This window comes from Adiantum capillus-veneris, chromosome 8, assembly GCF_014529385.1.
Source record: "Adiantum capillus-veneris isolate H3 chromosome 8, ASM1452938v2, whole genome shotgun sequence".
Taxonomy (NCBI): domain Eukaryota; kingdom Viridiplantae; phylum Streptophyta; class Polypodiopsida; order Polypodiales; family Pteridaceae; genus Adiantum; species Adiantum capillus-veneris.
Window position 1 is genome coordinate 22,357,246 of NC_140938.1, and position 6,145 is coordinate 22,363,390.

Sequence of the window (6,145 nt, forward strand, 5' to 3'; positions counted from 1 at the left end):
CTAGCCAGGAGACTCGAGGTCTCAAATACCAGCTTAACACATGGGCTTCCATAACACAAGTCACACTTAGGTGGAATAAACTAAAGAGAACTATATCCTCATAGCCTAAAACATTACTAAAGTTACTACAATTAATAGACTATTTAGGAATTAAAGTTGGCAATTAAGTGGCCTAGTTTAACCTAAGGTCCTGATACCTACTTAAAACCAACTAATAGACCAAACTCAAAGAGAAGAACAAGGTACTAGAAGTTTGAAAAAACTATAGCATCTAAATTGGCAATGTCACAACTTCATAAATTTTATGCATTTTAGAATTCAAATGACAAGATGCAAACATGTAAATGTGGAAGCATAGATAAAAGAAAGTTGTACACCTAATATAATGGATAACATCCGTTGTAACATGTAAACATCCATTGTTGTTGTGTTTCAAAGGCATCCTTATGTAGTCAAAAACTGCACAACAGTCACCACCAAACATCCACCTTCTAGAGGCACATCAGTGGGAAAAGGTACCAGCACTTATTGAACACAATTAAAAAACATAAGGAACCCTAACCTAATTATTTGCACTCCCCCTAGAGAGCCAAGGGAATAGGATATTGCAGAGATTGGGGGGGAACCCTAAGGCTAAATCCCTATCCTCGTCGTCAAAAACAAAGTCATCATCCATGAGACCATATGTGCCATCCGTTGTCGAGGGATTTGTATTCAAAAGGTGAGCCGAGAAGGCACAGGGCCCCTGGCTGTGAGAGGTGCAAGAAAAAGAGTTGCAGCAAACACAATCAATGGGGACAGAGCTTTAAACAGACAGTTTCATTTAGATTCTGAAGCCTGATAACTCAAATCAAATACTTAACAATATCCCTGTTTAATCAAACATTAATGGAGGAGTTTAAGATCCTTACAAGGTTTAACGTGCCTTAATCCAAGTGCTAATTAAGAAATTCAAGCTTCAGTAATGATGATAATGTCTTGTCCGATGAAACAATACCAAATAAAATCTTTTGTCTTAATTGGTCTGCCAAAAACTGCCTTGATCTGCTTCATTTTCTTCTGCTGCTTCAAGGTTGAGAGAGAGTTGATTTTCCTTCCGTTATGGCTATGGGAGCTTCGGCTTCAAATGGTTTTAGGAGTTTCGATTTGGCTTAAGGATGTCGGCTTAGAGATTATGGCTTAGATGAATGAGAAGAACAGGGAGGATCCAAGAGATTTGGAATAAGCCCGTTTATGAAGCTTTGGTTTAGAGCTTAAGATTATGCTGGCTTGCTTTAGAGAGCTTGGGCTTATGATGGCTAATGAGATCCGAGGATTATGATTGCTTGGTTTAGAGAGCTTGGGCTTATGATGGCTTATGAGATCCGGGGAGCTTTGGCATAGAGAGCTTATGATTATAATGGCTAATGAGTGTCGAGGAGAGAGCCCAAAAGAGCAGCTTCCCCTTTTCATAATAGCCCACTTTGGGTTGCATGGGAAACTTTTCTTGCTAAAAACGACCAATCCATTAGCGATGTTGCTAATGGGTAGTGCCCCTTGGTGACGTGGCAGCCAAATTCGGACTTGCGCCAAATCGAGCGGGAGTGGCTCCAAATATGAGCACCTTGGCAAGCTCTGCAATTTCCGTCTCTTTGGCGAGCTCATTCGAGCACTACTGCGGCCTGCACGTCTCCTTCCTCCATGCTGCCTGCGCCCTCCTTGCCTTCACGCCATGGTTTTTTTCTTTATGTCTTCACACACCCATTACAAAATAGGGTGGACATTAACTTGGTGGGCTCATTATGGGTCGCCACTAACTTAAGTGGGCGGCCCTTTTGGCTTCATAGATTGGGCATACATATCGAACAAAGCAATGCCTGCACTCAATGCACTACACCATGAACTCATCAAGATCTTTTTGTGCTTTCGTTACGGCACCATATTAGGCATACACGTCTCAAAACCCAGCCAAGGCAATGCCAAGCACGACTTCAATTCCTCCACAATTCGGCTTACATGTTCGTAAAGATAAGACATTATATGTAAAAAAAATGCTTCTATATCAGCCCACATTTGGCATACATATCGGGCACTACATTGCATTAATCGTGTATACTTGCCAACTTGAAAATACATTGCTGGTGAAGACAGCCTTCGATTGCCACCATACTTGGCACATATATTGACCAAGGCATATATTTTGCTCCGACGGCTCCATTTCCCAGAACCTGGCTGAAGCTCAAAAAAAATACCAGATGAACTTGACTGATCAAGGCAACCAGAGCGGTATGGAATTGGCCCCCGTGATACTTAAACAATCCATATCTTGTCAATCGAAACCCCGATTGACGAACTAGAAAGACCAACATGCTCCTGGAAGTGAGCACTTTAGGCCCATGCATTTATATCATCCTTGACCTTTTATTAGCCCCAATCCGGTACGGATGTGCTACTGACTCAACTTCAAACTGTCATAACTTCTTATCTGTGGCTCCAATTGACGAGCTGTAAAGACAGGCCTGTAGATCACTTCAAGTACTACAATTCTGATCAATAAAATCCCAGCTATGACCACTTCAAGCATACTCACTGTTTAGCATTACCAAGACATCTTTTGGCCCTTAGAGCCGCATCTGGCACACTTTTAACTTAAAATTGGCTTGTTAGCAAGCCCTTCTTACAACTGAATAATCATGTAGGATTCAAATAAACTTGATTGGTATCCCTTTGCTCATTTTCTTGTCATGGAAGCGGAGTTGCATGACATCCACCCCCTCTGAACCTGCACAGCCTCCGGTCTGTGCCAACCGGTCTTCAAGCTGCATCTGCTATAAACACCTTAAGCTACTTGTCATCAAGCTCACATAATTGGTAAGGACATGTAAAACAAAAGAAGGCTTAAATTATATCATCAATAGTCTAACTCGATTATCTGGTAGTTGTCCCATCACAAATCTTTATGTTATAGAATTGATATTTTATTATCTATTGCAGATGACAGGTGGCAAAAGCATCAACAGATAATGGATTATGCAAAAGGATATTACATTTTATGTATATTTGATTATTCAAGTGCTCTTTATGAGCTTTGTCCATTTATGTCCGGCCAGCTAGTTTGTACTCATTTTTGGGCATTCAAGAAATCTATAAATAAATACGTGCAAGAGTGAAATGCTCACTCTTGCACGGGGGAGATTGCACCTAGTGTCTGTTTATTTTTCTCTCCTCTCCTCTCTCCTCTCTCGTCGTGCCAGCGTAGCACTCCACTGTTGGAAGTGCGCCTGCACGTGCTCTTTTGTTCTGTCTCGCTCTCAGTCTCTCTCTATTCGCATGCGTCGTGGTTTATGTGCTATGTAAATTGCCAGGTATGCAGATTTGTCCGTTTATGCTAGATATTGTGTTCTCTTGCAGTATATTACATCGAGTTTCCCCAAGCATGCCAACTATGTCAAATGCTCTGAAGCTCATGCCGTTTCTAGAACACAAATTAGAGAGGCAGACGCACAATACAAAGGCATGGCACAAGCAAGCCATCGCAGTGGCATAACAAGGAAGCAAGGCAGTTTTGCTTCCATACAAAGCATCGCAAGCTACACAGCCTCTCTCCCTCTTTGTCTCAGGGTTCGCCCTGATGCACCGTCTGCGCATGCACAAACATCGGCCCTTGTCGCGTTTCTCTTCCCCTCCACGTGCCTTCTCCCTTCCTTTTTCAATCAACGCCGAAGGGAGCATCTCGTGACCAAAATTATAGAGACATCTGCAAACTAGAAGATTAGCAAAGATTTGTTACTCATGCCCTCTGCAATAGACCTTTCTTCCTTCCCTCTGTTCCCCCTAAAAGAAAAGCTGCAATGGCGTAGCCAAAGGAGTTTTTTTTTTTTTTGAGCTTATGCTACGATATTGGTGGTGCATCATGCGAAGCTATGGCGACGACGTCCTCTGCTGACAAGGATGACTTTGAGTCTCTCACCCTCCACCCTACCATCACTTCCCTACTTCAAATTTGATATGAGCAACTCCTCCTTGCATAACCTTCTGAGTTGTGCTAGTTGAAGTTTTGAACGTCAATCTGGAAGCATGTTTGAAAGCAATTTCAATCTTATGGATGGAACTAGAGTTTTTCTTTCCTCATTGTCTTTGCCAGCTATTGCCTCAGCTATTGCCATAGTACACATTGTTCATGTGGCAGTGATCATTTCCCTTGCTATATAGTTATCTTCTTATAATAGTCGCTAGACCATGCCCTTGCAAAAGCAACACAAATTTGGTGTTTACACCAGCTTCTGCTTAAATGTAGAGCTTAATAATGTTCAAGATTGTAGGGTTCCTTTACTAGATGAAGATTATATGCTTGATTATGTTCATGCAGGGTAACATTTCGAATACATGAATGTTGTTGTTGGTTCACCTCAAAGCTACTTGAAGACACTGAGTGTGCAAGATCACGAAACAACCCTATCCAATGTCGAAACTAAACAACATTTTTGATATCTAAATTATATGCACACACTTTTAGGGCAATACCATTATCTGTCTAACCAGCTTTGACCCACATGATTTGCTCACCATTTTCACATTTTTATTTTTTTGTTATTTTCTCTATTTGTTTTATTTAGAAAGAGCTATGCAAACCATAATGAGCACTGTTTATTTTTCAAGTTCATTATAAACATACCATTAATGCTTATTTGACTGAGTATACTAACACTTTTATACAAGACAGGGCTACATCATCTTTACACGATCTAAGCAAAATAAATAGAAAAAAAAAAACACACACACACACATAATTTCAAATGCTAATCATAATCGACCTCGGTAAGTAGTCAACATAATTTTGTCTTTTCTATTGAGTTGTCCGATTCATATAATGATTCCAAAAGAATGTCATACTTACATCTCTTACTTTGGCCAACTGCAACAACTCGTAGCTTCGATCTTGCATTTCTTCTGGTTCATGGCACTAGTTGATCTATGCTATTAAATTAGACCTGCAAAATTTTTCTTTCTCTTGATTGTCTCCCATTTGTCTCAGTTGTATACTAATCCCTTCTGTAGTTGTCATTGCAAGTTCATGACTATTTATTAACCCACACTAACACATTTTGGATCTGTTAGCTATACTTTGGTGTAAGTTTCCTAGTTACAACACTTGTACCTCTTTCCATATGCCAACAATGATATATATATTTTCGAATATAGTATACCCTCCTGGTATGTACATCAAATACACAATTCCTCTTTTCATATTTCTTTTGTTTGCATAATGTGCTAACTTGAATGCTCAAATACTGCTACCGTCACCACTTCTAATTGTATTGAAAGAAATATGAAAAGAGGAATTGTGTATTTGATGTACATACCAGGAGGGTATACTTCTAATTGCAGCTACTCATGTGAGCTAAGGTGCTCTTGGATAGTGAACAACACTTTGTAAGTACCCTTCTACTCAAACATGCTCCAAATTGGTCCCACACATATGATAAATGTTATATTTATTATTATTATTATTATTTATGCCTAGACTAGTCCATTGGTCATAGACACACAGATTTGCCGATTTAGACAGTGTGTAGATACTCATCTTGGTGCAGATTCGCCGATTTAGGCAGCACATTGATAAAACGGAAGATTCGTGATTTTTAAACAATATTCAATGCAGATTCGCCAATTTAGGCAGCACGTCGGGTGTAGATTCGCCGGTTTAGGTAACACCGATCACAAAATCATGCTGCAGTGGTGGCTGGCCACCACTGTAAATGGTATGATTTTGTTACTCGTGTATAGAAAATGAAAGATATTTTTGGATTTGGATTTGGAATTGGTATATGATGATTTTCTGTCACGACAGTATTTATGAAAGTGAACTTGAGATCGATGAGAATTGATTTATACACTGATCAATGTGACCAATGATATCCTGATTCATCAGGGTATGACATATACCGCTTATTCTAGTGGTATGGGACACTAGAATAGGTAGTATGTGGATGACGGCAGGCATAACCAATGTGTCTAATTTTATGGATTTTTCTTTTACTATTTGATACAAATTTCTAATCATTGTTTTTGACAATATTGTTTGCAGATTTTTATCTTCGCAACTAAGGACAGTTGCTTTCCAACGGAGAGTATGTTATAGAATTGATATTTTATTATCTATTGC

The 6,145-nt window shown here is 39.7% G+C and overlaps 1 pseudogene; it reads left to right on the top strand.

Moving 5' to 3' along the window:
- The first annotated feature begins 3,902 nt into the window (after positions 1–3,902).
- On the top strand, positions 3,903–4,467 carry LOC147451794 (uncharacterized; annotated as a pseudogene).
- The last annotated feature ends 1,678 nt before the right edge of the window (positions 4,468–6,145 follow it).